This window comes from Anneissia japonica, unplaced genomic scaffold (assembly GCF_011630105.1).
Source record: "Anneissia japonica isolate Jap-2015-1 unplaced genomic scaffold, ASM1163010v1 scaffold281_len866295_cov195, whole genome shotgun sequence".
NCBI lineage: Eukaryota > Metazoa > Echinodermata > Crinoidea > Comatulida > Comatulidae > Anneissia > Anneissia japonica.
In genome coordinates, this window is record NW_022728190.1 from 130296 (window position 1) to 158135 (window position 27840).

At 32.5% G+C, this 27840-nt stretch overlaps 1 long non-coding RNA gene across 1 annotated transcript; it reads left to right on the forward strand.

The window, feature by feature from the left end:
* Nucleotides 1-4361: 4361 nt before the first annotated feature.
* Nucleotides 4362-27825, forward strand: LOC117113997. Its single transcript, XR_004446283.1, has 3 exons — nt 4362-4445; nt 14440-14472; nt 23481-27825. It is a non-coding gene; the product is annotated as an uncharacterized LOC117113997 (long non-coding RNA).
* Nucleotides 27826-27840: the final 15 nt, after the last annotated feature.

Consider the following 27840-nt stretch of genomic DNA (forward strand, 5'->3'; position numbering starts at 1 on the left):
GTTTGTACTCAGTATATGTAATTAAATTTGCAATTTTTATTGAAACTTAAAATTAACCTACTGCCTGACAGATGGTATGAATATGTTTACTTTGAAGTTAAATGCTTGATTAAAATGTTAGTAGCAATATAGGCTAGTATCTAATAAGATAAAATATACTGTTGGGTAAAGATATTAATAATAATATTAGCATAATATTGTGTTTATTAGTTTAATTTAGTATTGATTTTTGGTATAATACATAATTTTGATATGTAATTATTAAAAATTAATAATACTAAGACATAGTAACATTGAATTTTTCCGCATATTTCAGTAAAAAAAAATTATATTGGTAGGTACACTGTCATCAGGACAAAAATATATATTTTTTTTAACTTTCATCAATAAGTGGCAGGCACACAAGACAAAATAGAAGGGGCCCAGGGAGTGACTTGTACAGATGGAGGCCCAGACCATCTCAGCCCCAAACATGGTTGGAGCTGAGGTTTTATTATATGGCTATGGCACGAAAATCGCACTCAGACTTAAGTTTAAATGTAATTTTTTCCCCCATTTTAAACAAAAATCCTCGGGCCAGCTGCGAGACCCCGCACCTACTACAGCTACTGACAATTATCATTGGTGGAGTTTATTAATCTGAAGATCTTTGTCTTTACTGCTGTTTGTTTTTGCGATTGTTGTATTATATTTATAGATAATAAACACTTTGCTTTTTATTATTTCAAATGGAAGACCTTCATACTGTATACTTGTGTGTTTTTACCATAATTGGTCATTCTCATTTAGTGTTTGCGCCACAATATTGGATTTTTTGTCAGGGTACGAATCAATCGTTAATTCCTCTGATGTTCCACTAGAATTTTCAATATATTACCACATATTCAGTCACAAATATTTAGATTAAAAACAGTGAATGCTAGTTTAGCCTATTGAATTTTGCGAGTGTATCTGGTTCATCGCTGTATTGATAGTGATAACTCACCCAGAATGTGTTTTGTAGCGTTTGTGACTACAACATATGTTATATTATTAGTTACCCATACCGATAATTTTACATAGCAATCAATTTTAATTTTTGATCAACATAGACTTAGTAATTCAGCAAGGTGGCAGATACTACACGTATGTGCTGGCACGGTGTTAACACTGCCCATGTAAGCTGAATTAATGCCATTGTGCACACACGAAGCTGAGCGATTTACGTCAACTGATATGGCCAACACATGGTAACTAAGGCCAAAGTTTTTCGAACTATAAAACAATGGTCACAAGAATGGCACAATTTTATTTCAATTGTAATCAGATTATAGCACTTTCGGGTCAGATGTGTAAGTACATTGATTCATGATGTAGTGGATTAAAATATTAAAAACAATTGACATGTAACAATTATTGACACAGGAAATAGTTTCACTTAACAGTATGAGTGTATAGATTTCTACTATTGAATAATGAGAGTATAGCCAGCATGCTAATCAATAAAACCAGCCCCACACTTCAGAGGGCATTGTCTCTGTCCTTATAAATTCATGTTAAAATACTAGTGTCCATGCACAACTGAAGGGTTTCAGTATGCTTTCTGGCATAATTTAATGGTATTTACCTCTCCAGTTTATGTTTTATGATTTCTTTATTTGTTTATTTCTTGTTTTAACCTGGGTGAACAACTCAATTGAAACTAACTGTTATCCTTATGTGCCCAGGATACGATACACAAAACATATAATTTTTAACTACTTACCTTTAATAATGATAGTAATGAACTGACAAAAGATGTAAATGCTTTAAAATATGTATTACGAATATCAGCTAATTTTAAAGTGTATGGAAAACTATTTCATGTAAAATTTTGGCAACTTCAATGAGGAAATGTATTTATACAGCATAGTAGGTAGTAGATTTTGGCACATTTTGCGTTAATTTTGTATCAGGTTTAACGATTGCAATTGCTTTTTATCGCAAGATTTATGTTACTAAGTGATTTGCATATAGGTTACGGTAAATGCAACCTGTGATGGTATTGAACTTTTTTTTTTGCATGTGAAGAAAAAAAAACTGTCTTGCATCATCAGTGACAAATAAGACAAGTACAGCAAACACTGATAGAACGATTGTCAGTTTTAGTTTAAGGAGTTCAGAATGGGTAGATTTGTGAAAAGTATGGACTGTCTGGTATGGTATCATTCCTGATGATGACATAACTAATGTCGAAATATTGAATCCCGACACAATGGCGTGCATTTTGATACTTGGATTATGTAATATACATCCTTATTAGGTGTGGTGTTCTCGTACATGAAGTACACTATCCCCTAGCAGTATTCAATGCTTCTTCTTGCCAATGTATTTCTCATCATTATATTTATAACATTATTAGAATCATTCCTATCTCTACATTATCTGAAGTGTAGCATACATTAATATTAACCTGCTATGGAAAAATACAATATTTGTTTATTAGTTAAATTTATTTATATCTAATTTTTTTAACATTTTCCAAGTATTTTTTCAAAAATTCCTTGTGAATTAATTAATATATCAAATCTAAATTTTGCATCTAAGTAATTTTCAGGAATAAGTACCGTAATAAATTCTTTATTCTTTCCTTTTTTATTCTTTATTCTTTATTGATCTTCAACTAGCAGCCAAAAGGCTGAATTACAGGAGATTTACAAATTACAGTAATATTTACGTTAAAATTTAACAGAGCAATTAAAAAAACATTAAAATAGGAGAACATTAAAAATTGGTAGGTTAAAAATACATATATTATAAATTACTGTAAGTACTCTATGATATGAAAGCCTTAGTTATCTACCATAGCTAAGTTTGTCACACAATTGATACTGGAAAATTTACTTTTGCAATGGGCTGTTCAAGTGTACAATGATAAATTAGTTCTCAGTTAGTGTTGTTAGTTCTAGCCTCCCATAGGAACAACATGACCCAGTAAAAATATGAATAACTAGCCTTGGATGATGTTGAAAGGCTTTCTGTGGTCTATCAATAGAGTTTCTAAATTGCATTTTAGAGAATTTGCAGTCATTCCAAACTTCTGTCAGTTTCCCATCGATATACATTCTGTTTATGGATTATTGGAAAATCATGCACCAATCCCTGGAGTATGCAGCGCCTTCCAATTGTTTTTATTTACCTTCCGTTTAACACTTTCATCTTTCGATCCCTCTTTCCTGCTTTTTTTCTCAGAAGATAAATTGAGTAGGTTGTGATCATCATAATGTATCTCAACAGACTTGCACACAATAATCTTCATGTTTTTATTGGTTTTTGGTTTCGGTCTTCTGGTTTAACTAGGGTAGTTGTGTGTGACTTGAAGCCCTAATACCATACTAGGTAAGCTAGTCACTGGTAGCCAAATATTCTAACAAAAATGACTAATAATAATAATAATATGAATCATATATTTTGTAAAAAATGTACTGTGGATTGTTATATAAGAACACTGAGGCTGAAATTTACTTTAAAAATTAGAACAAAATCAGAACAAATTGCGGCTGAGGTAAAATATCAAATGAGGTTTTTATTTAAAAAAGCAAAAAAGAAAAACCATAAAAAAAAAATTTTAAAAACAGTTAAATTCTTTTGGTTTTTCCTGGACTTATATATTCAGTATGGTACTGTAGGTCTTAATATATGTGTAAGGTAAGAACAAAATAGGAACATTTTGAACTTGAAGCTGGCTAAAATACACCGAGCTGTGGCCAAATTTTACTGGTCTTATAAAAGAAAAAGTATATTTTAGTATCAGCAGTCTAGACATAGTAAAATCTTCCCAGACTACTTTAGTTCCACTTTCAACTTTTATGAATATTCAGTTAGGAAATATTCATATTCAATTTGATATATTAATATTCATAATCCTTGTTTTGGCATTATGTTGTGCCAAAATATTATGCTGTTTTTAATACAACCATTCAGTTTATTTTCATTGTAGTGGTTCAAGTAGTGTACAATTCTATGAATATTATTTTTATCAGGTAATTTGGCATTTGTCCAAGTCCAGTGTTTGTTTTTTATCAGCCAATAATTATGAAGGTATGGGCGTACTACACTAGCATGTGGATAAAAGCCAACAATGCTTTGAACTCAAGGTTACAATGGGAAGTACAGCAATGTCATGTGTCAAATCTGTTTGCACCCACTGGATTCTCTGAATGGAGATTAGTCGTTGACAGGATGATGGGTCTTTCTATATGTAATAGTATACTTTTCATTTGTTGTAATTTTACCAGTTGCTCTTTTTGGGTCATTAAACGTTCTGTAAATATTTACCTAAAATTATGGATAAATGAAAATGAATCAAAAAGCATCTTACATTACATATGTGCATCTGGAACATCAAGGACAAAAAGAAACACCAGCCAACAGTATTAAACCAGGATTGATCTAGCTCCGGAAAAAGGAAAGTCCATTAATAGAAAGTAAAGTTTGTTTATCTTACAGTCTATCGCTCTTTTGGATCATAATATTTAAATCAGGTTGTTTTTAAATCGTGTTATTAATATAAGGGTCAAGATTTTTATTTGCATTTTACGCATGGCTCCACTTTTTTAAGGAGATCAGTAAACATTGTTTTTGTTGTATCATTTACTATTCAAACACTTGATTGCTCATCTTGTATTTAGTTTTAAAGAGAATAATTGTCTCTGGCACATTGACCTGTGACCTCATGAACAATACCACATTGTGAATACATCAGTTTAGGTATCACTTGATGTGGAAGTATAATAAGGGCCTGTTTCCGATCAAAAAATTCGGAGTTGAACTGACATCAGTGCCCACATCAATGCAAGTCCAATAAATTTAAGCGGTTGCGACGGGCCTACACATTGGCTAAGGACCATAATAGTAGGCCTGGTAGAGACAGAATAACTTGTCCATATTATGACATGTTAAATAATATTCTGGGGGATCGTGAAAGAAGCACACACATCAAATTAAACTTCAAATGGAAATTAATTACAACAGATTATATGTATGGGATAAAATGACATCAACACAAAAATGACCACACATTTAGAAAACCGTTTTTCTTGTCGAAAATTGGTTATCCGAAACGGTTTTTTTTGGCGTTCTTCAGCAGAAACAGGCCCTATGAGATCTTCACTGACGACCACGGTGGCATTTCCACACACCAGTGACTATTCAAAAACTTTTTAAGCTGAATGTTATCGTGTTATAACTTATTTATTTGTGAAGTAGCACTTGTCTACAGGAAATAAATCATGGGAATGTATTTGTAAATGCTTCATGAAGAAAAACATTAACAACAACACAGTATAGGCTGTTGTCTAAACAATGGCTTTGACATTGTAGATTTTAAATTGTTATCATTATCTGGCTTTAATTCATGTTATCCGGGAGATGTTGAATTACTATTTTTATTATTTATTTATTTATTTATTTTATTTTTTTTATTTTTTTTTATTAATTTTTTTTTTTTTTAATTAATTAATTTATTTTTTTTTTATTTTGTTATTTATTTATTTATTTATTTTTTATTTATTTATTTATAAGAATATTTGTAATAATTTTTGGTCAAATAATACATTCTATTCCCAGTTCTATTACTACAGGGTATCATTTACTAATTTTAATTTTAGATTTATTCTAATTATTATTCATTATTTTTGTATACCCCAGTTTTAAGTTATATGCTTTAATCATAATGAGGATTAACCAAAAAATGATTTATATTCACTTAAAGAATTAAAAGACGTTCCTCCACTACCTGTAACCTGTTAATAAACATGTGTGGGTCATTGCTTTTTCTACAGCAGTTGATAGTATCCTTTTCCCTCTGCATTATTCCTAGCCTCAGGACTTTTCATTAGCTGAGTTTTTGTGTCCACTCAAAATCCTCGCAAGTGTCCACAGAATTTTTCATTGATTTGTGTATTTAAGTGTGCCTCTCGTAATGAGAATTGTTATGTGCATCTTTACTGCTTGTTAATTAGGTTTTTGTATGTTTTTTTTGTGCTAAAGTAAAAGTTGCTACCCTGTCTAAAGTGTCTATTCCTCATCTCTAAAAGTAATTTCCCTAATGTATCAATGATTGTGTTTTTAATTGCATTATCAAGTTTCATTTTATTGACAGATTCATTACTATTGATTATTATTAGCATTCTTATTGTTTAGTTATTTTTTAGAATAGTTTGTTTTGTTTTGTTTGTTTATTGATATTTTCCACATACTTAACAATACATAACAAATTATTCTTAATCTAAAAGAATTAGAATTTCAGTTTAATAAATATTGTAAAAATGAAATATTGTGATGAAAAATGTAGTGCGAAAGTAAAAAAAAAATAACCATGTTGTAAAGAAAAGTCTAAAAAAAAGCAAAAACATGATTAATTGTGATGACAGATGAGGGGGAAAATGGCTAATTTAAATCGAAGGGGCTGGGTGTGTAATGACAATGGTTTAACTCATGAACGTTGAATTACATTTTTAATTGTTCTTCTATTCATCATTAATTTTTGAGTCCATGTACTTTCTCAGGTGACAGTTGCAAGTTCAGTTCGGAAATTACATTATTCCTTATCATGTCCGTATTAACAAGAGGAACATTAATCAAGAATAGATAGTTCATTTTAAGCTGTGGCTTACATGTAACTGAATTAAGGTCGGATAACACGCATATAAATGTTGTAAAGAAATTAAAATGCTTGTCTATTTTTGTAAATACAGTTGGCCGACTCAATATAGTTGATTAACTTAGTGTAGAATTGTGTCATCTCTGTAAAATCGCACCCTTTAATTTGTACATTGATTATACTATAATCCCCCATAGGTGCTGGTGTAATTGTTAAATTGGTAATTACATCTGTGTTTTTCTGGCAACCTGACCTAGTTCATGCATGTCACATGATGTATTTGATTTACAGATCTGTAATTTTGTTTGGCCTAGAAAAAAGAAAAATGCATTTTGGATTGAATACATGCAAATGATGGTTTTGACTGGCATGTAATAGTAGATCTGTAATGTCAGATGTCAGTGAAAAGTGCGTTTTATCACTCTTTCATCTGGAATGAATGATCCTCGTCATTGAATTATGATTTGTTTTTTAATTGGCAAGTTATTGCATTCTCAACATCTAAGTGTATTTATTCGAAAACATGAACAAGGTTCTTACAGTTTCAAATGTTTTTTCTACATTTTTAATTACAATATTCATTTTTGTAAAAGAAATAGACAGTTGACCTACATAATATTTTGAAGGTTGACAACATACTTACTTTTCAATGTTGTTTTTTTTTTAGTTTAGAACTTCTGGTTAACGCATCATCTGTCGGCATAATCAAACTTGGAAAGCAAACAAGGCATTTGCTGTTATCGATCATTATTCTTTTATAGTGGTTCAATCTGCCTTTGATGATATCTCAAAGTTTCTCACCAAAGTTTCCCTCAGTTGGTCTTTGTCTTGTTAAGTTGATCACTCTGGCATGACTTGCTATCTTTTATTGTTTTGTCATACTTATTTTTCTGTGCATTTTAGTTATCCAGTCCTTCTAGTTAGCTAATAATACCTACAATCAGGGCTGGGAAAATTGTATGACTGTACGGCCAATGGCCAAAGGCGTATTTTGAAATCCCCTCCCCCTTCTAAACAACCGCTGTTGGGCCATATGTTGTAAAGATAATGTGTTTGGTGCTGGATGCATACAGATAATTTTTATGGTCAGGGACACACATAATTCTTCTCTAGTCCTGCCTGTTGCTACAAACCAATAAATAATCTTTTATCTATAGTTTTTGTGATTAAAAAGTTTACTATAAGCAGCCATAAATAACTGGAGTTATGGTCTATTTCCCAGTTATTTTAATGTTTAAATAAAGTACATTAACAACTGCAGTATTTATGTTAACACCAAAAAGATAAAATTAAATGTAAATACTACCATGGCATGCAATATTGTGTTGCTTCCTCACCATTGTGAAGTTATTGACCATTAAATAAAGCAAAAAAAAGTTTCTCATGATTTTTGTAGAATACTTTTTGTTAGCTACTACACACACACACCCCCATACACACACACAGTTATTTTTATTCTACTCTTCAGACCAAGAAAATTATAAAATATTATTTTTTCTGTTTTTATGATTGGGTATAATCATAGAGAAAGAAGGTATAATACATTTTAAATGTCTCAGAACTGCTTAAAATGGCCCAGATTCGCACAGATTTCTAGGTGCCAAGGCTTTTTTCTGCCCCTGGATTCCACTGCCCCACCAAGACTTCACTCCCAGAAAATAAAGATAAAAGAGAAGACAAGAACTATATTTTTTTTAAATATAAAATTTGGCCTAAGCATTTCCATGTGTCTGTTACGTGATTTTTTTTAGATATAATCTAGATAGCATGCTAGCCACCTTTGCCTTACTACTCAGTATGTTGTGCTAAGATAGTGTTTGTGTTATGCTAAGTTCAAGTTTCTGTTGTGTCAGCCTCAAAACACCATTCAGACCCTGCAAAATTGCATAAATTCCCTGGGGGCTTAAACCTAGCCTTGGATTTTCTGTCCTCGGCAAGTAAACAAGTCTCCACTTGAGACTAGCTTTTTCGTTTTTCGTTTTTCATCTCTAGCTTGAACCATTTCCAGAAGTTGATAATTGTTTCAGCACTGCCAAATCTGTTTCCATTGTCTCTCAAAATTTACATTTCACAAAGACAGATCTCTGTAGAATGAACATACAGTATGCCTACATTTCATAATTCAAACAAGTTCTATCTTTATATAAAGGCAGTGGTTATTTAGCTGGTATAAATCTATTTGTTTATACAACATTTTTGTGATGATTTTTAGAGCCTGCATTCCAGCACTAACATTGTCCAACTGCTTTCACACATACAGGTTTATGGAGCATTCAGTACACATAATCCTGGCTTCCCCTTCCCCCTCCCCACCTTTGAATATCATGTTGGTATTGGTAAAGTAACATCTACTGTAGGAGTCTTGAAATAGGTGAAGTGGGGGATCAATGATTAGGTCATTTTGAGGCGATTTTAACTACTTGAGTGTGATTTTTTGGGGGAGAATGGAGCACATGTATTTTGGGAAGGAGTGGCCGTGTGCCCCTGCACACCCCTAGATACGCCACTGGATTTGAAAGGATTGTTGGGTTTGATTGACAGTCTGGTAATTACTCCCTAAAACCAGGATTTTTCTTCTCACTATATTTTAAAAGCTACACTCCCTAAGCCTAATTTTGATGATTCTTGCTTTATAAAGCATACATAACAACTCAGATCTTTATTAAATAGCACTCAACAAATGGCAAATAGTAGAATAGTATTATTATGAGTACGGTTTTTATTAGTTTACAATGACTTGACAATAAAATTGTTTGTTATAAAGGGTGTAAGTTTTTTTTTTAATAGGTCAATCAAATAGGGCCATGCAGTTTAGAATACTGTAGTCACTTGTCCTTATATTATTGACAAGGTGACAAAACACATGTAATTTTATCTATTATAAAAATCTATCAGAGCAAGTGTTGTTGTGAAGTTAGTTTGATGATACAGTACTGTAGGTATAGCAACGCCTTTGCAGCATATTCATGTTATTGCAATTCACTTGGTGCATAGGAGTCAAGTGTTTTCTCAGGCTTTAGTATGTAATCAATGAAGTGACATCAATCTTGTAAAAGGTTTCAGTTCCTTCCTTATCAGAAACTGATCCCATTACTTTATACCGTACATTCGAAAAGAGAGACTAGGCTTTGCACCATTAAGTGAGACTAGAATCAGATATAAAAACCGAATTGTGTTTTAAAGCGAAAATATATGCCAATAATTATTTGGAGATTGATGTCATTGTTGTTTTGATGTACTTTTAATTCAAAATATTATTATAAATGCTGATATTTGTTAAAATGTAGGCCTACAACTTTTAAAAAAATCTAATTTAATAATAAGTATTGAAAGGAATAAGTGGTTGCAAGACTGAAATCATTGACTGCCAGCTATGCCTGCAATATTATTTATTTCTCTTGCAGTATGGAATAACATCCAATCAAATCAACACAAACAGTACAAAGCAAGCCGTGGTTACTGAGTCTTTATAAACAAGTTCCCTAAAGATTATTAGTAATTTAGATAAGGTAAATAGTAACAAAAATAAAAAATACATGAAACCTAGAGAAATTAATACCAAGTTTTCATTAGAATGAAGTTATGGTTTCTTTTGCCATTAATAATGCAAATGGCTATAGCATTTCTTGAAAATAGAATATACCCAGGGATGTATGTGGAGGGCGGAGTTGGTGGGACCACCCAGCCTTGAATTTTTCCACCTAGTCTAAAGCTAATTTCATGGCTGCCTGCTACCATTATTCATCCCATTGCCCATCCTTAAAATCCACTCTAATTATTTAGAGTTTACCAATGTTATCACCCAACCACTCTTAAAATGTCTATCTCCCACCCATAGGTTTCTACAGCTACAACCCTGTATAGCACAGTCATGATTATCATTCAGCATTTAACTCAATTCCATTGTTGAGGGCACATTTAGTAATAAATCATGCTCACGAAATGTGGTTTTAAAGGCTTATAAAATTTGATGCACCAACTTATACTAACAATGAAAAAGAAAGATCAGTTTGGTACCAACTATCTGCTGGCAAAATAAAAATATAATATAACAATTACATTTATGCAAATAGTGTTGAGTGTTAAGTGTAGCAGCGGTTGATTGCTTTTGATTGAGTTTGTGAAAATTCCCACATGGAACTAGATAATGTGGCTTAGTCCCAAGGTCATCACACATCATGCGTTAAAGTATCATCCAGGATTTGAACCTTGATGTGTGCAATTTGTAGGCGGGGTGCTTTAATGTCCTCAACCATCTGTTACAATAATAAAAAATCTATTTTATGGTAAAGGCATTGTTTATGACACATTTCACCGTTTGATATATTTACTTCTAATGAGCGATATTTTTGAAATATATTTCAGTTATAATTTATTCAATAAAAAAACTCCATACAGTACATATAGCGACACATTCTGCTGCAGTACTACATCCTGTAATGTTATGTTAATAACAGGATTCCTAAAATTAATAGTGACAACCATGAAGATTTTTCTGATGTTTGAAATATTGATAATAGTAAACTAGTTAAAAAAAATTATTTTTAAACATCTTTGGAGGAAATGAGTTAAAGGATATGAATTTTATGTCTAGGTTTACTTATAGTAATAAATGTAAATGTTGGATTAATGACCATGAGGTTTTTGTGGTTAGCTCTAGAGGAAGGCCCCTTGAGTAGAGGGTTTGTGGTTAGGACTTTTCACTGGAAAGCAAGTCTTGCATAAAGTTTTGGTAATTCAACTATATCACAGTGTCTAGAAATTTGTATCAGTCTCAGCATAGAGGAAATTCCGCCACAATCCCATCAACTTTAACAGTGTTGTTGGCAGTACTGTTCGACAAACTTGTTCTTTGTTCAGGTTATTTTGAGGAGGACGTGGCCATTGCAAAAAAGGCCACATCACACCCACTCGCACAGGCATATATACAGTATTTAGGCCTATGCCAAGTCTAGACATCCATAAACGTGTGTGCAATCAGGATGATCAGATTTTTTGGGTTTTTAGCTTTGTGAAATTTTTTTGTTAAGTCGGAAAGAGGTGGCAGCCCCCAAAAATGAATAAGGCAAGAGACAGACATATATTTCTAGTTTTGTTTATATTAAAGTTAAGCTCAAGTTAAGGCACCCACCCTTTGCTAGGTTCAAATCCTACAAGTATAAGGATCTTTTTTTTTTCTCATGTATAAAAATAACTATTTTGCCTATAATGCAAATTCTGTGTATTTAATTAAGAATATATTTTAAATTATTATTTTAATTTTAAAAAAACGAAAAAGAATTATTAGTGGTAAAATTATGTTGATAGAAATAGAAATACCACAGGAGACATTGAAACTGGCGAATTGATGAATGCAAAAATGTTCTAAATAGGGCACAGGAATGCATACCTTGGATATTATCTTGTATTTCACATTCTTAATCCCCTCATTCAGATCCATTGCCCTTTATTATTGCTTGCAACAACATTACCTTTGTAATTTCTACTTATGTTTTTTCTGGGGTTATGTCCTTGTTTTTTTAATGTGTGTTATTTTGTTTGTTTAATGCTGTTGGAAAGGGTCCTCCAAGTGAGCATTTATCCGGTGTTGGGCGTTTATTTTGAGCAAGTGAAAATCGCAGATATATTTAAGCAGTGTATTCCCTGCTGGGCTTATTAAGTCAGATGCATATGCTCCTGGCACATGACCTAGACTAAAATTGCTGAAACTGCTCTCAATTTATAACATCCTGTTTCTAATAAAATGGTATAATCTTGATGTAGTTGTCTTGAGTTACTTGTACTGTGGATTGTCAGCTCATGTGTTAGTTATATCCTGTGTTTTGGTGATTGAATGGTCATTTTAAATGATATTTATTAAACTTATTGTTCCTTATATTTTGCTTCATATAATCAATCTGAATTGAAACAAAATACAGAATAATCTATTTCATTCCTTCACCTCGACCCGTTCATATACTCTTAATTATTTGTGACCCCACTTTACACATTAATTTTGACAATCTCATTTCTAGGCCCCTTTCTGATGCAGCCAATTACATTCATAAGTTATCGCCTGTGACCCATTTAATGTTTTACTTTAGGACTCGCATTCCTTACTGTATTTGATAACATACTTTAAAATTCTAATTCTCCTTCATCCATAATTCTATCACTTGCCAAATTATATTAAGATGTTTTGTGATTCTGATCTTCAATATTTTGCCATATAGGTCACACATGAATATAATATTAGTAAATGTAAGCTTGGTTAGTCAAGTACTGTATATGTCGCATCACGGTTTCAATATATTGTTTTATTTATGCAGTACACTTTTTTATAAGAACCAGTAAAATTTTGCTCAGTGTTCTTATTTTTTTGCCAATGACAGGCTCAAAATGTTCTTATTTTGTTCTTATTCTTGCACACTTTTTAAACATCGAAAATTATTATTTTACAGCAGTATATTACTGTACTGTATTATAGAGGGTATTACATAGTCATACTGTACTTACTGTAAATAAGCTACAGGTAGATTTGTTGGCTTTTCTATTAAAAAAAAAATAAAACGTTGTTTGACATTTTACCTCAGCCTCAATTTGTTCATAATTTTTAAGCAATTTTAGCCTCAGTGTTCTTATAAAATGTGTTCTTATAAAATGTGTTCATATTAAAAGAAAGTTTATTCTATAACAAAGATGAGTATAGTAATTTTATTTAAAGCTAGAATTAATTTAATGAATATTGAATAAACCCTTACTGACTATATTAACACTTATGTTATTCAAACCAATTTGTTCCTTGTACCATCACCAACAATGTTTTTAGCAAGCTTGAAGCGTTGCTAGGCCAACGTAGTCTTTGGACCCTTAGGCCTTTCTGGTTAAAAATTACTGGTTTGAGTCAAGCTGTTGCTAAGCATTGTTCAGTGTTGCTAGGTAAGGCCCTAAGTGAGTGAGCCCATGGATTTAGCAGTAGAATTGCAGTTTAACTGGTTAATAAGCTGAGTGCTGGCCAGCTCGATATATTCTAGTAATGGATTTGAATGATTCATATCAGATGATTATTGCTTTTTTGTGAAACATGTTATTACAGCCTGGAGATGCTTGCTACATGGCTTTTTACATTTTAGAATTTTTGAAGTGGCAGAAACATGTTACATACCATCTCAGTCAAATATTATCGAACCCTGAACTTTTTACATGATAATGAAAATGCAGGCAGTGTCATCTTTATCAAACTTAGTATGTTTATGTGCATTTTCTGCAGTTCAAATACCTTGAAACATCTCATTATTATTCGCGATGCCCAACGTTGAGATTCTAAAGTCGTCTCCCTATCACGTTTGCACGTAATATGTTTCATTTCATAACATCAATTAACCAATATCTGTCACTGCCCGTCTTCGAGAATTTTCATCCGAGAGACTTGCGCGAATGCCAGCAAGGGCAATAAAAAAATAATTACATAGAATTACAAACATTATGGGGAGAGGCTAGTCACGCTCACCATGATGTAGCCGTGTTACTCCAAAGTGCTATGGCCTCAAGCTTAGCCTCCAGTGCATACATTTAGTTCTTCGTTAAATGCAGTTCAATTTTTGATTGAGAAGTTCATTCCCTCTAGCTATTGTTTTTGTATCTCATCCATCGTCAGGTTTCCGTGGTGAACAAACGCAGAGATCGCTTTTCATGCTCGTACCGTATCTTGAATAATATTGTGCAGAATGCTGGCTCCAATTGCTACTCATAACTTTCCTTTAAAGTTCATGTTACAGAAAAACTTTTCTAAAAAATAATCAATCAATAATAACAATGATTTTTTTTTAATCTTTCAGACGTCCTATACAAGGTGCACTCAAAGACAAAAAGTAAGTTAAATTTTGTGTCCACCATTTAAATTAATAAATCAGTTTTGTGTAATAAATCGTATTCATCAATCATGTACTGTCATGTATGCATCATGCATGCCATAATTTATCTTCATGTTAAACACTATCCATCCATAGACATTGAGTGGTTCTAAACAATACAGTATGGATTACGTCTTTGGAACATTTTTAACCCCTTGGCACCAGAACATACCAAGCCTTCCCTCCCGTAGCTATATGGTTCACAGCACCTGGTAAAAGATTTCATCCCAAAGGCAAGCCTCCACTAAATCAACCAACATCACATCACCCTATGCATGCCTGGTGTGTCCTTAGTGTCTACCACATCTAGCTTGCCTGCTTTCCGAGATCTCCCAGATTTGGGCACCTACAGCTCATAGACTCCAAGCCTGTTCAGAACCTACAGTGCAATGTACATGATCTATATGCCACATGATTAATTCTCTGGCTTTGCCATGATTAAGTACTTCATCCTTGCCATTTCCATAAATTATATCCACGTCGATTATCTTGTCAGAATATGAAGAAGCGGTAAAAGTTGACTGTACTGTTGAATCCCCAGAGGGAAAATGTTAATCAAAAGAATTGAATAACAAAAATAAAACTAATACCCTGACATCAATTGAATATTATATACCACTCATTTAGCCTCAACCCCATTAACGAGGATACCTAATTAAATTGACTGTTTCTAAATAAATCGATACTTATTGATAATGACCAGAAGGAAAGAATTGTATTTTTTTTTGTTTTCATCGTGTAAATTGATCTTCTCGTCAAGGTCACTGTGTGTACTATTTGTTCTAAATCCAAGTTATTTTGAGCGACTGGAAATATGACGTGTGTTGCACCATGCAGAGTTGGATGTTGCGCACGCAATTCCGGCTTGTGTTCAGTTACTGTCATCGCCGGTCACCTGCGGTTTGTTTTGCGCCCATTAGTATCATTGTCGAATACCATTGTGTCAGTAAAAAAAGTGCTAAATTAACTTAATAATACTCATTAAATGAATTTAATTTTTACCAAATCAAGAAAGAATTCTACTATATAAACAATATTTGATTTCACCGTAGATTTTATGCAATATTTCATCTGTTATTGTTAGTTAATTTAAACACAATTTAACGCATATGACATCTTTTAAGGACATCTTTATATTGCATTAAACCACTGAATAATTTTTCATAATTCCCTGTTTAACCCATGGAATTCGTCTCCGTCTAATGCTTATGTTTATGTTTACTGCCCTCAACGAGTGCTATTGAGCACACCCATACTATGAAATTGGCAAACCTACATATTTGTGTCTAATCTTGAATCAAATCTTTCCATAAAGTTCTAAGTCAAATAGACAGTGCAGTAATTGGTGATCAGTTTTGAGTGTAAGTGGTTTTGGGGCTTTTGCTCAAATACCATTCCTCAGTTCTTCAACAACACAACAATACAATCGATCATGTCTGTACAATGGAATTAAATTGGCCAAAGAACTGCTTCTCTGACAAAACAGAGATACTACAATTAATGCCATAAATTACTTCATCCTGCACTATGTTTAATTAGGGTTTACATGTCTTTTTGATGGGAATTACTTCCAGTTCATACCCTGGATATGCTGCAACAAATCAAAGGCGTTGGAATATTAGTATTAATTGCTATTTGCATTGCTACTGTACAGTTGGTGTCAGTGACTCCACAATCTGATTTAATGAAACAAATCTGTCTACACCTGTTAAATTTATGCAGATATCATTGGAACATGCCAAAAGTGTTGAATTTTTAGTTAACAAGCCGATGCAGTTTAATTTCATTTGTCAAAAAAAAAAAATTTGTAATATGAAACGGAACAGCTGAATAAAGTAAATTTATAACAAGTAAACATATTTGGGAAAAAATATTAATTCAACTGGGATTATTTTACAAATATTTTATGATATAATAATATTAGATACATTGTGTGAATTTACATTTTTTATTTACATAATTACCCAGCCTTTAATTTAAATATCCTCCAATTAAGACCACTTTTTTGCATCCCTGGATGAATGCCTATTTTTTAAAATCTTAATTGCCTTTTCTAATTCAAGACCAATCTGCTAAAGTACATGAAAACCCTAGTCTCAATGTGGTTTCTAATTGGCAGAAGACATGTTGTACTTTGTAGTATGGAGAAGCTTAGATGCACTTAACAAAATCCCAGGGACCTAAGTTCAAATCATGCAAGACTTTTTTTTCTAAAACCACTCTACTTCCTAAGCCTTGAAAAGAAACTTTATAGATAACAGTCCCATCCTGTTGTTTGTAAGTGTACTTAGTATTGGTTGCAATATATTTTAAATAAAATAAAGTATGTTTATCAATAAAAGTTGGTAATTAAGCATGAAACTACTGTTGAGGCTTTAAAAGCATTTAGAGCCACGTTTCCTCATAGTTAGTATAAATGTTGGTGGGTTCTTGTATGTAATCATTTTTTTTTTTTACGGCTGTTACATTTGCCAACTTCAGCAACATATGCCAAGGCAAATAAACACAACTGAGAAATCAAAAGGAGATGTCATCGCAATGATGTTGCCCACGATTTTGTTCGTCCATGAGTGTATAATCACATTCCATGTACAACTAATGTTACAGTAATGAGTGAACATGTTATGTTATATTTCTGTTGTTACAGTTCAATCGAATAGCCTATAAAAAAACATTATGAATGTGTTGTTCTTCCATTTAATATCTACAAATATTTATGAACATAGCACGTACATTTTAATTATTTTTTTTAACAATGTTTCAGTATACATTTATTCAACCAATAACCAATAAGAAATAATGACACAAAGTATAATTTAAAAACAAAATATGAAAATAAATTTGGTATAGAAACTGTATCAAGACTAGGTGTGTAGGCCAAGAGTTGTGGACAACAACTTTGACATTTAATTGGCTGTTACTGTCACTAAACACTTCATGACTTACAGGTGGCTATGTGTTAACCTTTGAACTTTAGTAGCAATGATAGATGTTGCTTCTAGCTGTGTAATGGAAGGCTACATCCTGACTTTTAGTTTCAGTAGGCGTGCAATCAGTGGCGGCTCTAGGATATAATTTATTGAGGGGCTAAGATGTCCAACTGGGGAGGGGGCTGAGTATTTATGGGTGTAGCTATAGCACGCAGTACTATCTGAGGGCCAAAAGACCGAGCCAGGGGTGGGTATGGAAAAAATTGGGACTTCTAATGGCCGGAAATGGCTGGGATGGGAAAAATAAGGCCTTTTTTTTTTTCAGTTCGACTGCCCGACGAGCTTTGGCCGATGGGGGCTTGACCAGACCGATGGGGGCTTGACCAGACCAATGGGGAGGCTTAAGCCCCCTGCTGGTGCCGCCACTGCATGCATAAAATGAAGTAAAACTAAGTAACAAGTGGTGGACCTACATCATAACATGCAGTAGGTCTACATTTTTATATGCAAGATACAGTACTAATCCACCTACATAGTAACTTGTAGTAGTAAATGTATGATAGCTGTAGGATGTAATAAATGTTTTCTCTTGCAACAGCAGGTCAACTTGGTCCTGCATTTAAAAACAAATTGTTTTACTTTATCGATACGCACTTATTTTTAATAAATACACATTTTATAAGAACACGGCTGCTGAAACTGCTTAAAAATTAAGAACAAATTAAGGCAGATCTGTGAAATTTCAAATGAGGTTTTTATTTTTAAAAAACTAAAAAAAAACTAATTTTTTCTGTACGTTGTGTGCAGTTATAAGTGTAATACCCTCTATATAAATAAAGTACAGTAATATATTGATGTACTGTTGTATGCTATTAATAATGTTTGTAAAGTACGTAAAATGAGAACAAAATAAGGACATATTTGAGCCTGAAATTGGCAAAAAATAAGAACACTGATCCTGGGCAAAATGTTTCTAGTCCTTGTAAAAAAAAATTTGTGTGTGTTTATTAGATCTAACCTTTTATTTTATACCACAGTTTTATTGATTTTTATATTTTTTTAAGTTAGTTTACCTTGGTTGCTAAATGTAAAATTTTTATCCTGTTTTCTGTTTCTTTATTTTGGAATTTTTAAGTGGGCCCCTGCACTTCAGACTTGTTCCATAAATGGCGCCCACTTAAAATAATTACGGTCAATAAATAAAATGTTGAAGAATCTCTTAAGGTCTGTCCGCACTATTACGTTTTATGTGATAACTACTTGCGGTTTGCATGTATATGGTGGTGTTATGGCATTATCATGCCCAAGTATGGGTGTGATATGACATCATTATTCCCATATATGGGCAAGTCAGATATTTGTTAACGTAATATTTGATAGTGTGGACAAAGTATTTAGTTTTAATAAATTATATCCAAATGATTTGATTTGAGTCTACCAAGATCCTAATCCCTACTAATTTAATCCATTCTATTTGCCTTTGGTTCCACATCTTTTGTCAATCACCAGTAAGATATTTATTCCCAATGGTGTGCCTCTAAACTGTGTCTAAATAATTAGATAAAACTAATTTTGTTTCCAATCTGATGCCCAGGTGTGTTTTAGAGTGGAATTGATTGATTAATTAATACATACGCTAGTATTCAACAAGCAATTCATTTACCATCAATAAGGGTTGAGAGCATTTGCGCACAAGCATTTGGTTTGTTTGGCGCAGGGTATCAACGATTGAATTGAACATATTTCTCGCGCATTGACATGGTCTATATTCCCTAAGGGACATAGCATATATTGCATTGTGATTTTGGAAGAGTAGATATTAAAAATATATTTGATGTGAGGATCGTTTGATGCAGGTCGTTGACTGCTCTGATCCAATCTACTGTGTGTTTCCATTAATGTCGCTCACAGTTGCCTATTGTTTATTGCTATAACATATGGTCTTCGATTTAACACCATTATTTCTATCACTTTCTGTCATATTCTATATATGATAATTATAATGGTTTGCTCTAAAAATAGTTACAGTAAACACAAAAATATTATTAATAATAATTTAACTTATTGGCAGTTTGTCTAGTTTGTCATGAAAACTTTTAATTTGCAATCAGCATTTTGTAATCATCAAGTTGAAATATAATTTTGTAATCCGGGCATGAAAATGATGACTACTCGCTTTCTATTCTCAAACGCCTTGACTATATCTTTGACGTTGATATTAACGCAAATTTGTTATTAAAATTAAGTTCTTGGCAAGTCCTGCATAAGTCCAAAATAAGAATTTATAGTACATCCCAGAGTTCCATTCTTTAATTTACCATAGTACTTACAGTTGGATTTGAAAGAAATTAAAAAAAATAAAAGCTAACAACTAGCAATGATGTAGACTAGATATCTTGAATAATCCTTTTAGAAAAGACAAATTTCATCATCGAATCTCAAACGTGAATATCCGAGACTCAAAATTCTGACATTAATGTCCAGATTTGGCGTCATCTGTCTGGAACACTGTTTTAAATCTTCTGCAAAGAATTCAAATTGCACCTCGGTGGATGACTCAGCGTTGATTGCGTATCTTGAAAACCGACTAAATTTTTTTTTTTTGCTTTTATCTCCCAAGAAATATTGCTTTAGTTTACTATACAGATATATTTGCTAACATTTGATTCATTACCTGCTTGTTCATTTTCATTTCTAATTTGATTTCATGGGGTTGGGTGTATGTTTTAAGTGGCAATAAAAATTTATGAAATGCAATAAGCACCTGGAATGGAGCAAGTGATTTCCCTCCAGATGGATTATCAACACCGACTCATCTCTCGCATCATACTTCAAATTTCTAAAGAACAGTATCAAAGTTCTCTATCTGTTTCTGCATGTGAAATATTTTATTTGTATGAATTTGGCAGGAGGTGTCATGCATAATGATTTGTTAGCCAATATAGTGATTCGTCATTCCCGTGTTGCTGTATTCAGATAGACGTTACCTCTGGCAGAATATCCGTCAAATTTAGAAAATTAAAGCATACCTCAAAACTATAAGAAAAATCTACACATACTGTACATATGGTACATACATTAAATCCAGCTATGACTTTCCTTGCAGAGCAAAATGATGTCAGATATATACTATCTATGTTGGGCTAATGAAATTCAGTATATCTGCCTAAATTTCCTCTAAATTTTCATTAGTTTATATAAGCACCCATAAAGGAGCCCTACCAATTTTGTAACCTCCAATTCCTTTTATTTATCAGACACAGTGAACCCAACTTAACATTAGTATCGAATTATACAATCAAATAAATGCATTCTGAGTGTCATCAATTTGAAGGCTGTTTTTTCAACAAAATGCTAAAATCTGGCGTATTATGTTTTCATTAGACAAGAAACGATTCATAACTGAAGAAGCAAAATGTAAATCTAAATGAATTTAATTTTGAAAGATTGAAATGAAATTTGGAATGACTTGAACTCGATGTGCAGTATAATGGTGATTAATGTGTGTTGTGGCCTGGATGGCATGTTTATTGTTGATGCAACAGATTTCCACATCTAACTTCATTAGGTAAGGCAATACAGCCAGCAAGTTCTATTCTTTGCAGATATTGACACGGCTTTCTCCTCGGATTATGTTTCCAATAGTTGATGCATTGCTTTTCATTTGTTAGAATAATCGGAGCATGCATCCATTCATTGCCAACCTCAAGCAGTTTTTTGACCCCTCTCATCTAGTTGAAATTATTTCTGTGCTTGATTTAGCATGTTGGTATTGATGTAATCATGCGCTGTTTCTGCATCATCTCATTGATGTGATGAGATTGGTCAAGCTTCCTAGGCTTGTTTGCATTGACGCAATTGAAGTTGCCCAACCCTTTATAGCATACCGGTTGTTGCAGACTTCACCTCATTGATTTGATGAGGTTCGCCAAGCCTTTCTAGCCTGTTGGTGGTTGCCAGAATTATCTCATTCATATGTTAAGTTAGCCTATCTTAGGGTACTAGATACATGAAGTTGGCAATCCTTTGTAACCTAATTGTGGGTGCTAGCAACATGTGGCTGATTTGACGTCGACAAATTTGCTTAAATGATATATAAGCACTTATTGGTGTGGTTGGCCATTCTTCCTTGTCTATTTGCATTGGCCAACATGGTTTCATTGACGTACTGTAATCAGGTTGGTCTGTCCTTTATAGGCTACAAGTTAGTGGTGGTCAACATCCTATCATTTACATGATCAGGATATATAAGCACTTATTGGTCTGGTTGGCCCATTCTTCCTTGGCTATTTGCAGTGGCCAACATGGTTTCATTGACGTACAGTAATCAGGTTGGTCTGTCCTTTCTAGGCTACTGTGGTGGTCAACATCCTATCATTTACATGATCAGGCTGGCTGACATCTACTCATTGATATAAACCAATACCAATTATTGGGGAAAAATGGAGGAAAAAAAAGAAAATTATACTCAAATTTAAGTATGAGAGTGCCATTTCCATTCATCTAGAGGTGCCATAATTATAAAATTTCTTAGACCTCACTTAGTGTCTAGACCCTCTATCTGCAAAAATCTCTCCCTTGGTCCCCTCTATTTCAAATTCCTGGATCCAGCATAAACAGATAAAGGCTACCAGTGGTTGTCAAGGCCATCTCATTTTTCCAGTGTACTCAGACAAGCAGTAGGCCTATTTTAAGTGACCTTTTATCTGCAACAATTCCCCAAGACAATAGATTACATTAGTAGGAGCCTATGTTTATATAATATATACATGCACATTACATTAAAACATGTTTCATTCAATACCATTCAAATTACATTCCCAGCTTAAGTTCTGTCCTGATCATCAAATTTTCTTTGACAAAAAGCCAATATAGTCATAGCATACCTATATATGGTCAAAATGTGATGTCATCATGACCATATTTAGGCATGTCACATGATTTTGTCAAATAGTCTGGACAATGCTTTTACTATTTAGTACTGTTAAGGCCTGTTTATACTTCAACGATGATGATAACGATAAAAAAGCTAAAAAGCAATCGTTCATATAGAAAACAAAAGAAATAAGAGAAATTTTTACACTAGGACGATTCGATAAAGATTGATCATGTATACAATAACAAAATATTTTATCAAATCAGATGACGCCATAATCATGGAAAAACGTTGCTACTACTACAATTTTAATGTTTTCCCTTGATTATGACGTCATCTAATTCGATTTGTCAAAATATGTTGTTATCGCATAACTGATAAATCTATTTTCTATATGAACAATTGCTTTTTAGCTTTTTATCGTTATTGTTATAAACAGGCCTTTAGGATGCACCTTCTGTTGTGAAGTCTGCCACTGATGAAAATATGTAGTTCACTAATAAATTTTATTAATAATGTATTCAAAACTAGGCTATATCCCAATACTGTAGGAAAGATATTTTTGGATAGTTATCTCATTATCAATATGATTAATCATCACCATTAACAATGACTGCTTTTGATTCCATTAACATGAAAATACATCTAAATTATATTTATAGCAAAAGAAAATTTAGTATTATAAATTATGAGTACTTCCAATATCATCTTGTCATACTAATTATAACATATTTGTGGATCATTATTATTATTTTTATCATTCAGTGTCATAATTTGTTAGATCTGTTTGTTAATTAGATTGAGTTTGACATCTGTACTTATTACTGTCGTCATCATTGATAATGTTGAGATGCGGGACACTTCTTCTGCTAGGTTCCATTATCATTTATCATGACAGTTGTCGCCGATATTGTCAAAAAAACCTGCAAGCATAGTTTGGCAAGTGTTAATGAAATGTGGTGAGATCTAGTTTGAAAGACATTTCCAGGGTCCTGCGAGTTATGACACTCATAATTATACCCCTGGATAATGGATTTCTACCAGCGTTTTTAAAAGTATACAAGCTTTATTTGAGGAAAAATACACTCAACTAAATAATGTGTGCTAATAACCTTACAGATTAATGCTTATCACTCATCAATTTCTTTCCTCTGTTTCAGAAAATGTCAAAGCAAGTAGGCATGTATTGTTCAGAAATGGAACAGTATTTTGGTCTGAAGACAATAGCATCCTCACCGTGCGACGGAAACCATGCGTCGAGCGTCCTTATCACGCCAACGTCCAGCCCTACAAAGGAGCTTGAGAAAACGTTCGATGATGAACGGATCCTAGGAGGGCACAGTAGCAACAGCGATGAGGATGACAGTGGTAACGAGGACGAATTTGATGACACACTTGAAGATATCATTTTCCCAATTGACCCTGATAATGAGTTGGATCTTGATGAAATTGAAAACAATTAAATTAAAGAAATTCAGAAAGGATCTTTCATTTTGTAGTCTTAAGTTTAGCAAGAATGTAGTTTAAAAGTTGCCCATGTCTAGTAATTATTACCCATAATCCTCTCAATAATTACCTATTGTGATGGACATTTATGCTTTATGGAGGTTTTGGCAAAATGTCATTTCTTGTTTTTCTTAATATCTTATTTTTAATATTATGAATTGATAATGATGGTTTTATAGTGTGTTTATTGTAAAGTATCAGAAATATGTAAAAAAAATACATTGTCTAGAAAGTAATAATTAAAAAATTTGAGATTTAGGAAGAATACCTATTTTATTGAAATACAAGTCCTTCAACTCCTGTATTGTTTTCCTCTTGTATGATCCTCCCACACCCCTTGTGTTCCCTTAGCCGTCGTATATTCCTAACTTTCATCTTGAAATATGCTATACTGGAGATTTCCTCAGACTCTTTGATATTATAAAAATCTAGTGATTTCAGATGAAAAAAATTATATTTAGAAAACTGTTTATTACAGTTTTGTATCATAAAATGTTGAATATCATAATTAATGAAATTGGATTTTGATTAATTGGTATCTATACTTTTAACAATGAATTTAGTCTAATAATGAATTAAATATTTTAGATAGATTTTACGTGATTTTGATGATCCAAGATGAATTTTCCACGCAGAAATTGATTTTTTTATATCTGGTCATGTGATTAATAATATAAATGGCCAAAAATAGGAATCAGTTGTCTTGGAAACAAAACAAGATATTTATGGGATTTGCGGTTTTAAGTGACACGTTAGCATTGGCTATATACCTGATTACGCATGATGTACCATCTTAATATTTCATCAGTTGAATTTAAATTACTATTCAACCTGCGCATCATATTACTTCAAGAGCTTTAACAAGCAAATTTTCTTGAAAAGAAATTTTCTGTTGATATTGCAAACAGTTGTATGGCTCGTAACAGTATCCTTTAAAATACACAAAGTGAACAAATACATCAGAATGAGCATAACCAAATCCATTAAATTCACTATGTATAAGGTTGTTTTAATTGCTTCGGTACAATTATTTGATTGCAAATTCATAAGGCCTAACAATTCAGTATTTTATTCTAACAGTACAAATTTTCATTTGAGAAAGGCCCCCTCTATATTATTTTCTTTTCTTATCATTTCTGATTTTTTTTTTTTTTTTTTTTCTGGGCAAATTTTCAGAGGGAAAGAAAACTTCTACTGAATTCAAATTCTGTTTTTAAACTTTTATTAGAATTTAATTATGTTTATTAATCATTATTATTAAAATTATTATTCATAATTTTTTATCAAAATCCTCAAAGAAAACATTCTTGTTTAAAAAGCATTCTTTCATTTAGAATTGATCTTATTTTTTCATTTTTATAATTTTATGTTTCATATCTGAATGCCTTCTACTTTACAATTGCTAATTTATATTCTTGTTGATCTCAACTCAAAAAAAAAATGTTATGCAAATTGTGTGATTATGGGATATTTTTAAAATTTGCACTTTATCAATTTTGAAAATTGCTATAGTTTTATCGCTATATTCATCCTAAGATGTTACTTTTTTACTAGTTTCTTTTTTGTTATTTTCACTTTAATTTTATAGTTTTATGAGTACTTGACTGTATTCATTATGATTTTTTCGAGGTTAAACCGCATTTGTTTTCCCTATATATTATTAGTGTGTGTTACCCGTGTGCAGTGCAATGCAAAAACCACTTTACAATACATAATGTAGATGTTAATTGTTATATTTGAAATTTCTGGGAATTTGCGTATATTCGTAGTGTGATATCTTTAAGAATTCTTGCCTATTATAACTTTGCTATCATAACTCATTTTGTGGTACTTGTAATTCAATCATAATAGGATTATAAGTTAGTTTTTTTCCATTGATGATGGTGATGATGACGATGATGGTGACTGTGATGGTGTTTTGCCGCATGTAGCAGCTTACATAAACATTGAATGCGGTGACAAATTTATTGAAGAAAATATAAAGAGGATGCGTGTGTGTTATATAATCAAGATGCTAATAATACTGGTCGGTGGCTTATCCATTTTGGGATCTATTGTAGCAGGAATGCTGCAGGTTTATTTTAAGTGAGATCACAGATCAGGTTTTGTTAAGATACCTCAGTGCAGGGTTGCAATTCCTGCAGTGGAATGGAGAGGTCATTCTGGTGTGTCTGTGGCCTTGGAATTTTAGAATGTGATGGGTTTCGGTTACCAGTTTAATTTTTGAGAATTTACCGTTTATTAGCAGTAGAATTCTACAAACGAATGATATAATATTGTCATTTCTACTGTGTGCAACCTGTTTTGAAACTAGCATTAATTCTTCTGTTTTGAAAGTATGCTTGTTACTAGTATCTTTTTTAAGACTGGGATTTGTAACCTTTCACATATTTTCACCCAATGGTGACATATAAATTGTGATTTAGTAGCCCTCTAGATCGCTAGATAACTTAGCAGAATAATCTGCAGGGTTTAGCTGTGCAATTGCGTAAATTTGTAGTCTTTAAAGTTTTTCCCCTTGGTTTTTATTTTTCATTTTTTTTGCTTAGCATATTGTTTCCAACTGTAAGCAACATGTATTAGTTGCTGTTGGTATTTATGAATACGAATGTGCATATTTATGATTTGGGCGTGGCCTGGCTGGTGTAAATGCTATTAATTGCTACATTAAAGTTTGAATATGGATGTGCATATTCATGATAGGTGTGGCTTGAATAGTATATATTATAAATGCTACATTATGGTTTGACTGAATATGCATTATGTGGGTGTGGCTTGATTGGTATATTATGCTACATTAAAATTTAAATATTAATGCATATTCATGATGTGGGTGTGGCTTAATTCATATATACAGTATATGCTATAATTGCTACAGTTAAGTTGTTTTCCTCATTCTCCTTTCCATTCTGTAAACATCCTTTTAATTTCATGCTTTTGGTAATATCAAAAGATATGTTACGAATATTCATGTTTAATATTATATAGAAAAAAAGAAGAAAATGGACAGATGAAGTTGTTTTATACATCTAATCTTGTATTAAACCAAAACATGTTTACAAGCTTCGAGTGAAAAGAATGTGGTTATTAAAACTGGAGAGTGTGTTATATTGTCAAAATGCCACGAGAATTGACTATGAAAAAGTGAATATGAGAGGATGAAGTAGAGATTGAAAAAAAAATAAAGAGGAAAATGACCAAAGGAGATATAGAAAATGTAAGAAATTGAGGTACAGAAATGCAGCAGTATTTGGTTTAAGCTGTGTTCTAGTGTACATACCTTCAAACAACCAGGAAGAAAAGTGAGAAATATTGAGATGCATACGATCTTGGTTGCTAGCTGCAAGTATCAATAAGAATAAGATCATAGCAAAATGTTTTTGTAAGACAGAAAGGTAATAGAAACCTCAGTGAAGGGATTTGAGTGTGTTTTCTTGTCAGGCCACTCCTAAAAAAGTCTTGAAAGAGAAAGAGTTTTAAAAAAAACTGTGCCTGTCTTTTTCGCTGTATAATTTTTGGAAACAAGACAAGGATATGTATGATATCAAGATGAATATAAGTGCATGCTTAATGAACTAATTAACGTAGATTGTTAACAAGTTGACATTTTTGAATCTTGAGTGTGGACCAATGATGTAAATATTTGTTGGAATATTAGGACAGTGGTTTCGTATAGAAGCGGATAAGAATAGGGGCCGGTTTTTCCACCCATATTTTGTAATTTTTTTTATCAAATAAGGGCAGTATCTCTCAGGGGTTTGTTGAAGTTTTCATTCTTTTTCCATCTTATTTCCTATACTGCTGAAAAAAAACTTTTAAAGTTGAAAGTGTGTACATAATGTGCTTATGAAACACACTGGTATGTTAGTGGTTAAAGAAGTGGCTCAATAGTGGCCATAGCAGCTATACCAACATCCTCAGCTTAATATTTTAAGTAGATGGCTGGAATAGCTAATGTATTATGTGTGGAGAATGAATAAAATTGACTGCTAATCTAAAGACAGTTGTAGTTTT